Source organism: Tyto alba, unplaced genomic scaffold (genome assembly GCF_018691265.1).
Source record: "Tyto alba isolate M040663 unplaced genomic scaffold, T.alba_DEE_v4.0 Super-Scaffold_100000168, whole genome shotgun sequence".
NCBI classification, from domain to species: Eukaryota; Metazoa; Chordata; class Aves; order Strigiformes; family Tytonidae; genus Tyto; species Tyto alba.
In genome coordinates this window covers 125,001-135,000 of record NW_024881271.1, presented here as the reverse complement: position 1 = coordinate 135,000, position 10,000 = coordinate 125,001, and positions in this window count along the sequence as shown.

The window sequence follows — 10,000 nt, the reverse complement described above, 5'->3', positions numbered from 1 at the left end:
TGGCCACCGGTCTTGGGACACTCTGCGGGGCACCGCTTGCCCCACGTGCAAACAAAACGCAAAAGGCACCGGCCACTGCGGACCAGTTTGACGTGCTCTACCCCCACCTCAGGGGCTCCAGCTTAGGATCGGACGGAAAAAGGACAAGGTGCCGCCACCTCACCCCTACTGCGCAGACTTTTCCATGGAGCCCTCCGGCGACCAGGGACGCCAGGGCAGGCCAGACACCACAGACCTCCCGCGTGTGCCCTTTGCTGGGAAAAAAACGGGACGGAGGCGCCGCCGCCTCGTCTCACACCATCACCGGGCTCTCGGCGGCCGGAGAAAGCCGCTGAAGGCTTCACAGTCCCCGGCCACCTGCATCCAGCAGCCAGCCACCGCGGCCAGCCACCGAGCTCTACCCCCACCTCTGGGGCTCTCCAGCTTAGGGCCGAAGAGGGAAGGACGAGGTGCCGCCACCTCGCCCCTGCTGCGCAGACCTTTTAACAGAGCCCTCCGGCAGCCACGGACGCTGGGGCAGGCCGGACACCACAGGCCTCCCGCGTATGGCACAGACTCGGAAAAAAAGCGGATGGAGGCGCCGCCGCCTCTCCGCGCCATCATCGGGCCCTAGGTGGCAAGCCGCGGCAGGCTTGAGACCCGCCCCACGGCCGCCTGCTACGGCCGCCGGTCACCGCGACCGGCAGCCGCCCAATGCCCGCTTCCACGGGCTCCGGCTTAAGGCCGGAGAAAAGGGGGCGACGAGGTGGGCGCTCCCACCGCCGTCCGCCCCCGTCGCGGGGCCCTCGAGCGGTGCCGGCAGCCTGGGACCTCGCAGGGCACCGCTGCCCCCGACTGCCTGCCGGCACTCTCCCTTGCCGTCATCGGGCCCCTCGCGGGGCTGCCGCGGCAGGCTTGAGACCCGCCCCACGGCCGCCTGCTACGGCCGCCGGTCACCGCGACCGGCAGCCGCCCAATGCCCGCTTCCACGGGCTCCGGCTTAAGGCCGGAGAAAAGGGGGCGACGAGGTGGGCGCTCCCACCGCCGTCCGCCCCCGTCGCGGGGCCCTCGAGCGGTGCCGGCAGCCTGGGACCTCGCAGGGCACCGCTGCCCCCGACTGCCTGCCGGCACTCTCCCTTGCCGTCATCGGGCCCCTCGCGGGGCTGCCGCGGCAGGCTTGAGACCCGCCCCACGGCCGCCTGCTACGGCCGCCGGTCACCGCGACCGGCAGCCGCCCAATGCCCGCTTCCACGGGCTCCGGCTTAAGGCCGGAGAAAAGGGGGCGACGAGGTGGGCGCTCCCACCGCCGTCCGCCCCCGTCGCGGGGCCCTCGAGCGGTGCCGGCAGCCTGGGACCTCGCAGGGCACCGCTGCCCCCGACTGCCTGCCGGCACTCTCCCTTGCCGTCATCGGGATCCCGCTGAGGGGAAGCCACCATCGGCTCGTCCACCCTCCAGCTCTCACAGCGTTCGAGTGCCGGCGACCACCGCCGGTCTTTTGTCACCGTTTGCTCTTCCCCTCGACACCTGGCTGGAGAGTTCCAACCAGCCGGCAACGGCCCCCGGAGCATGCCTGCAGATCCTTCCGTTCTAGAGCACGCATAAGTTTCCGGGCTGACTTGATTGTGGAAAGCACCGGGAGATGGCCGTGCCGAACCGCCGAGGGAACCACCGCGAGAAAGGCCGCCCAGCGCCCCACTTCACCGGGCGGCCCACATGACCTCTTTGAGCGTGAAACACGATTGCCCTTTTGGGGCCTCGCCGCTTGCCCCTACTATACGGAATCGAACGTCCCGGCGTATAGGCAGTAAAAAAGCAGTGCGGCGCATTACCGGGGAGGCGCGCCAGCGACGCCGACCTTTACGATGAGGTAACTGGAGGCAGCGCAAAACAGCGACCCCTTCGACAGCTCCGCGGCAGTGCTGCGGACAACACAGCTACCGTGTCACGCAGGAGCAAAGTCCAAAGAAGCTGGGTAGACCTGTCCGCTCTTCACGCCGGACGCGACGGAAGCGACAGGGCGCGCAGCCGGCCTACCGACAACGGCAGCGTGACACGGAAACGGGTAGACCTGGCGGCCGACCACCGCCCCGGAGGTGGGTAGACCTGGCGGCCACCGACGGCCGCGGAAGCGGGTAGACCCGGAGGTCGACCATCGCCGCGGAAGCGTGTACACCTGGCAGCCAACCCCGGTCGCGGAACGGGGTAGATCTGGCGACCGACCACCGCCACGGAGGTGGGTAGACCTGGCGGCCAGCGACGGACGCGGAAGCGCGTAGGCCTGGCGGCCGACCACAGCAACGGAGGTGGGCAGAACGGGCAGCCGACCACGGCACAGGTGCTCGCTCTATGTAACAGACGTCAACGATGCTATCGGCGTGTACGTACCGCAGACAAAAGGTCTACTCGGTAACGCTTGGCCACCAACCCGGCGGATTGGGCGGCAGACGCCGGGCTCCGCGGGAGAGCGAGCGAGCGGGGCCGCGTCCACGGAGAGCTGCTCCAACGGCTTCACGCCGGCAGAGCCGGCACGCCGCGCAGCCGCTCCGACGCGCCCCGGGACGCCCGGCCGGTCGGCGGATGCGGAGCCAGGGCCCGGCGTCCCCGGAGCCGGGGCCCGGCGGATTGGGCGGCAGACGCCGGGCTCCGCGGGCGAGCGAGCGAGCGGGGCCGCGTCCCCGGAGAGCTGCTCCAACGGCTTCACGCCGGCAGAGCCGGCACGCCGCGCAGCCGCTCCGACGCGCCCCGGGACGCCCGGCCGGTCGGCGGATGCGGAGCCGGGGCCCGGCGGATTGGGCGGCAGACGCCGGGCTCCGCGGGCGAGCGAGCGAGCGGGGCCGCGTCCCCGGAGAGCTGCTCCAACGGCTTCACGCCGGCAGAGCCGGCACGCCGCGCAGCCGCTCCGACGCGCCCCGGGACGCCCGGCCGGTCGGCGGATGCGGAGCCGGGGCCCGGCGGATTGGGCGGCAGACGCCGGGCTCCGCGGGCGAGCGAGCGAGCGGGGCCGCGTCCCCGGAGAGCTGCTCCAACGGCTTCACGCCGGCAGAGCCGGCACGCCGCGCAGCCGCTCCGACGCGCCCCGGGACGCCCGGCCGGTCGGCGGATGCGGAGCCGGGGCCCCGGCGTCCCCGGAGCCGGGGCCCGGCGGATTGGGCGGCAGACGCCGGGCTCCGCGGGCGAGCGAGCGAGCGGGGCCGCGTCCCCGGAGAGCTGCTCCAACGGCTTCACGCCGGCAGAGCCGGCACGCCGCGCAGCCGCTCCGACGCGCCCCGGGACGCCCGGCCGGTCGGCGGATGCGGAGCCGGGGCCCGGCGGATTGGGCGGCAGACGCCGGGCTCCGCGGGCGAGCGAGCGAGCGGGGCCGCGTCCCCGGAGAGCTGCTCCAACGGCTTCACGCCGGCAGAGCCGGCACGCCGCGCAGCCGCTCCGACGCGCCCCGGGACGCCCGGCCGGTCGGCGGATGCGGAGCCGGGGCCCGGCGGATTGGGCGGCAGACGCCGGGCTCCGCGGGCGAGCGAGCGAGCGGGGCCGCGTCCCCGGAGAGCTGCTCCAACGGCTTCACGCCGGCAGAGCCGGCACGCCGCGCAGCCGCTCCGACGCGCCCCGGGACGCCCGGCCGGTCGGCGGATGCGGAGCCGGGGCCCGGCGGATTGGGCGGCAGACGCCGGGCTCCGCGGGCGAGCGAGCGAGCGGGGCCGCGTCCCCGGAGAGCTGCTCCAACGGCTTCACGCCGGCAGAGCCGGCACGCCGCGCAGCCGCTCCGACGCGCCCCGGGACGCCCGGCCGGTCGGCGGATGCGGAGCCGGGCCGGGGCCCGGCGGATTGGGCGGCAGACGCCGGGCTCCGCGGGCGAGCGAGCGAGCGGGGCCGCGTCCCCGGAGAGCTGCTCCAACGGCTTCACGCCGGCAGAGCCGGCACGCCGCGCAGCCGCTCCGACGCGCCCCGGGACGCCCGGCCGGTCGGCGGATGCGGAGCCGGGGCCCGGCGGATTGGGCGGCAGACGCCGGGCTCCGCGGGCGAGCGAGCGAGCGGGGCCGCGTCCCCGGAGAGCTGCTCCAACGGCTTCACGCCGGCAGAGCCGGCACGCCGCGCAGCCGCTCCGACGCGCCCCGGGACGCCCGGCCGGTCGGCGGATGCGGAGCCGGGGCCCGGCGGATTGGGCGGCAGACGCCGGGCTCCGCGGGCGAGCGAGCGAGCGGGGCCGCGTCCCCGGAGAGCTGCTCCAACGGCTTCACGCCGGCAGAGCCGGCACGCCGCGCAGCCGCTCCGACGCGCCCCGGGACGCCCGGCCGGTCGGCGGATGCGGAGCCGGGGCCCCGGCGTCCCCGGAGCCGGGGCCCGGCGGATTGGGCGGCAGACGCCGGGCTCCGCGGGCGAGCGAGCGAGCGGGGCCGCGTCCCCGGAGAGCTGCTCCAACGGCTTCACGCCGGCAGAGCCGGCACGCCGCGCAGCCGCTCCGACGCGCCCCGGGACGCCCGGCCGGTCGGCGGATGCGGAGCCGGGGCCCCGGCGTCCCCGGAGCCGGGGCCCGGCGGATTGGGCGGCAGACGCCGGGCTCCGCGGGCGAGCGAGCGAGCGGGGCCGCGTCCCCGGAGAGCTGCTCCAACGGCTTCACGCCGGCAGAGCCGGCACGCCGCGCAGCCGCTCCGACGCGCCCCGGGACGCCCGGCCGGTCGGCGGATGCGGAGCCGGGGCCGCCCGGAGGGCTAGCAGGACGGGGCGGCAGCACCACCGCACCATCGTCCATCCCCTTCTCACAGGGCCCCCGAGGAACCGGCGGGCACCTTGGAACTCACGGGCTACCGCCGCTCCGACTACATGCTAGCGAGCCCGCTTGTGCCTTCACGGGGCCCTCGGGGGCCGTGGGGCAAGCCAACGGTGGCTCGACTCCCTCCGGTCTTCCAGCGTTCGAGGGCCGGCGACCGCCGCCGGTCGATCCCGCCCTGACCCTCGGCTCCCGGCTAGAGCCATCTCGCCAGCCCGGAGCTCTCCTGCAGCTCCCTTGGCTTCATAGCTCCCGGCTCGCTCTGGGCTGCCTCGATCCTGGAAGCAACGTGAGGCGTCCGTGCCGAACCTCCAGGGGAACCACCACGAGAACGGCCGCCCAGCGCCCCACTTCTCTGGCCGAGCCGTATGCCGTCCGTGCCCGCTCACCGCCCATGCCCCGGAGCCGGCTCACCGCTCTCCCCTATATACGGGCTGGAGCGTCCCAGCGTACGGATAGGGAAAGCGCAGCGTGGCGCCCTACCGGCGAGGCGCGCCAGCGACGCCCACTTTTACGATGAGGTAACTGGAGGCAGCGCGAAACAGCGACCCCTTCGACAGCTCGTCGGAAGTGCTGCGGACAACACGTCTACCCTGTTCCAGGAAGCCGGGTCGACGTGACGGCCACGGACGGCCGCCCCACCGGAGACTCCTGGCGGCTGCTGCACGCCCCGGAGGCGGGTAGACCTGCAGGCCCTGGACGGCCCCAGAGGCGGGTAGACCTGGCGGCCTCCGCTCGCCCCGGAGACGGATAGACCTAGCTGCTGCTCCATGATCTACGGGGTGAGTGAGGGTGGTGGTGCACGGAAGGTGCGGGGGGGGGGGGTGGGGGGGGACGGGCACACGAAATGATCTGTTTCTTTTGGTTTGGGTTTGTTATTTGGGGGGGGGGGGGTTTGGAGGTATTTGGCGGGGGGGGATTTTTTTTTTGTTGTTTTGGGTTTTTTTTTTTGTTCTGTTTTGCTTTTTTTTTTTTTTTTTTCCTTTCTTCTATTTTTTACCACCCCCCCGAATTATAAGCATACCTGTTTCTCACGTCTGGGCAGGGTTCGAGGTTGGGGGTGTCATCTCCCCACCACCAGCACCACCCCCCCACGAGATATTAAGTGTGTTTTTAGTGCAAGACAATAAGCAGGAGCGGGCCATCCTGGAGGTGGCGTCGACCAGGGAGACCACCCGGGGCCTGCCATGTGAGGCAAGCGTGCACGGACCGGTGTGCAGACCCAGGCACGTGCGCCTGCGTGCGGGAACGGTCGGGGCAGGCGGTCTGGCGCCAGGGCCGTGTTTGGGGAGCGGCCCGGCAGGAGCGGGCCATCCTGGAGGTGGCGTCGACCAGGGAGACCACCCGGGGCCTGCCATGTGAGGCAAGCGTGCACGGACCGGCGTGCAGGCCCGGGCACGTGCGCCTGCGTGCGGGAGCGGTCGGGGCGGGCGGTTTGGCGCCAGGGCCGTGTTTGGGGAGCGGCCCGGCAGGAGCGGGCCATCCTGGAGGTGGCGTCGACCAGGGAGAACACCAGAGGCCTGCTGTGGGTGGCAAGCGTGCACGGACCGGCGTGCAGGCCCGGGCACGTGCGCCTGCGTGCGGGAGCGGTCGGGGCGGGCGGTTTGGCGCCAGGGCCGTGTTTGGGGAGCGGCCCGGCAGGAGCGGGCCATCCTGGAGGTGGCGTCGACCAGGGAGACCACCAGAGGCCTGTCGTGTGAGGCAAGCGTGCACGGACCGGCGTGCAGGCCCGGGCACGTGCGCCTGCGTGCGGGAGCGGTCGGGGCGGGCGGTCTGGCGCCAAGGCCGTGTTTGGGGAGCGGCCCGGCAGGAGCGGGCCATCCGGGAGGTGGCGTCCACCAGGGAGGCCACCAGAGGGCTGACGTGGGAGGCAGGCACGCACGGCCTTACTTGCAGGCCCGGGCACGCTCGCCTCCTTGGGGCAGCGAGCGGCGGTGCGCTTTCGGGCCTGGGGCAGGGACAAGTCTACCCCTGGCGCACGGGGTAGGGGAGAAAAAGACTACCCCTAGCGCAAGGGGAACGGGAGGACAAGTCTATCCCTTGCAACCGGGACAGGGACGAACAGGTCTACCCAGTGCACCGCTTACGGGAGGACAAGTCTACCCCGTGCACTCGGGGCATGGACGAACAGGTCTACCCAGTGCACCGCTTACGGGAGGACAAGTCTACCCCGTGCACTCGGGGCAGGGACGAACAGGTCTACCCAGTGCACCGCTTACGGGAGGACAAGTCTACCCCGTGCACCCGGGGCAGGGACGATCAGGTCTACCCATTGCATCCGTTACGGGAGGACAGGTCTACCCAGTGCACCGGTTACGGGAGGACAAGTCTACCCATTGCACCCGTGGCAGGGACGAACAGGTCTACCGAGTGCACCGCTTACGGGAGGACAAGTCTACCCATTGCACCCGTGGCAGGGACGAACAGGTCTGCCCCGTGCACTCGGGGCAGGGACGAACAGGTCTACCCACTGCACCGCTTACGGGAGGACAAGTCTACCCATTGCACTCGAGGCAGGGGCGAACAGGTCTACCCATTGCACCAGTAACGGGAGGACAAGTCTACCCCGTGCACTCGGGGCAGGGACGAACAGGTCTACCCAGTGCACCGCTTACGGGAGGACAAGTCTACCCCGTGCACTCGGGGCAGGGACGAACAGGTCTACCCGGTGCACCGCTTACGGGAGGACAAGTCTACCCCGTGCACTCGGGGCAGGGACGAACAGGTCTACCCAGTGCACCCGTGGCAGGGGCGAACAGGTCTACCCAGTGCACCAGTAACGGGAGGACAAGTCTACCCAGTGCACCGCTTACGGGAGGACAGGTCTACCCCGTGCACTCGGGGCAGGGACGAACAGGTCTACCCAGTGCACCCGTGGCAGGGGCGAACAGGTCTACCCAGTGCACCGCTTACGGGAGGACAAGTCTACCCCGTGCACTCGGGGCAGGGACGAACAGGTCTACCCGGTGCACCGCTTACGGGAGGACAAGTCTACACCGTGCACTCGGGGCAGGGACGAACAGGTCTACCCAGTGCACCCGTGGCAGGGGCGAACAGGTCTACCCAGTGCAGCGCTTACGGGAGGACAAGTCTACCCATTGCACTCGGGGCAGGGGCGAACAGGTCTACCCAGTGCACCAGTAACGGGAGGACAAGTCTACCCAGTGCAGCGCTTACGGGAGGACAAGTCTACCCATTGCACTCGAGGCAGGGGCGAACAGGTCTACCCAGTGCACCAGTAACGGGAGGACAAGTCTACCCAGTGCAGCGCTTACGGGAGGACAAGTCTACCCCGTGCACTCGGGGCACGGACGAACAGGTCTACCCAGGTCACCCGTGGCAGGGGCGAACAGGTCTACCCAATGCAGCGCTTACGGGAGGACAAGTCTACCCATTGCACTCGGGGCAGGGGCGAACAGGTCTACCCATTTCACCAGTAACGGGAGGACAAGTCTACCCAGTGCACCGCTTACGGGAGGACAGGTCTACCCCGTGCACTCGGGGCAGGGACGAACAGGTCTACCCATTGCACCCGTGGCAGGGGCGAACAGGTCTACCCAATGCAGCGCTTACGGGAGGACAAGTCTACCCATTGCACCCGGGGCAGGGGCGAACAGGTCTACCCAGTGCACCAGTAACGGGAGGACAAGTCTACCCCGTGCAGCGCTTACGGGAGGACAAGTCTACCCATTGCACTCGAGGCAGGGGCGAACAGGTCTACCCAGTGCACCCGTGGCAGGGGCGAACAGGTCTACCCAGTGCAGCGCTTACGGGAGGACAAGTCTACCCCGTGCACTCGGGGCAGGGACGAACAGGTCTACCCGGTGCACCGCTTACGGGAGGACAAGTCTACCCCGTGCACTCGGGGCAGGGACGAACAGGTCTACCCAGTGCACCGCTTACGGGAGGACAAGTCTACCCCGTGCACTCGGGGCAGGGACGAACAGGTCTACCCGGTGCACCGCTTACGGGAGGACAAGTCTACCCATTGCACCCGGGGCAGGGAAGAACAGGTCTACCCAGTGCACCGCTTACGGGAGGACAAGTCTACCCCGTGCACTCGGGGCATGGACGAACAGGTCTACCCAGTGCACCGCTTACGGGAGGACAAGTCTACCCCGTGCACTCGGGGCAGGGACGAACAGGTCTACCCAGTGCACCGCTTACGGGAGGACAAGTCTACCCCGTGCACTCGGGGCAGGGACGAACAGGTCTACCCGGTGCACCGCTTACGGGAGGACAAGTCTACCTCGTGCACTCGGGGCAGGGACGAACAGGTCTACCCAGTGCACCGCTTACGGGAGGACAAGTCTACCCCGTGCACTCGGGGCAGGGACGAACAGGTCTACCCGGTGCACCGCTTACGGGAGGACAAGTCTACCCATTGCACCCGGGGCAGGGAAGAACAGGTCTACCCAGTGCACCGCTTACGGGAGGACAAGTCTACCCCGTGCACTCGGGGCATGGACGAACAGGTCTACCCAGTGCACCGCTTACGGGAGGACAAGTCTACCCCGTGCACTCGGGGCAGGGACGAACAGGTCTACCCAGTGCACCGCTTACGGGAGGACAAGTCTACCCCGTGCACTCGGGGCAGGGACGAACAGGTCTACCCGGTGCACCGCTTACGGGAGGACAAGTCTACCCATTGCACCCGGGGCAGGGACGAACAGGTCTACCCAGTGCACCGCTTACGGGAGGACAAGTCTACCCCGTGCACTCGGGGCATGGACGAACAGGTCTACCCAGTGCACCGCTTACGGGAGGACAAGTCTACCCCGTGCACTCGGGGCAGGGACGAACAGGTCTACCCAGTGCACCGCTTACGGGAGGACAAGTCTACCCATTGCACTCGGGGCAGGGACGAACAGGTCTACCCAGGTGCACCGCTTACGGGAGGACAAGTCTACCCCGTGCACTCGGGGCAGGGACGAACAGGTCTACCCAGTGCACCGCTTACGGGAGGACAAGTCTACCCCGTGCACTCGGGGCAGGGACGAACAGGTCTACCCAGGTGCACCGCTTACGGGAGGACAAGTCTACCCATTGCACCCGGGGCAGGGGCGAACAGGTCTACCCATTTCACCAGTAACGGGAGGACAAGTCTACCCCGTGCACTCGGGGCAGGGACGAACAGGTCTACCCATTGCACCCGTGGCAGGGGCGAACAGGTCTACCCAATGCAGCGCTTACGGGAGGACAAGTCTACCCAATGCACCCGGGGCAGGGGCGAACAGGTCTACCCAGTGCACCAGTAA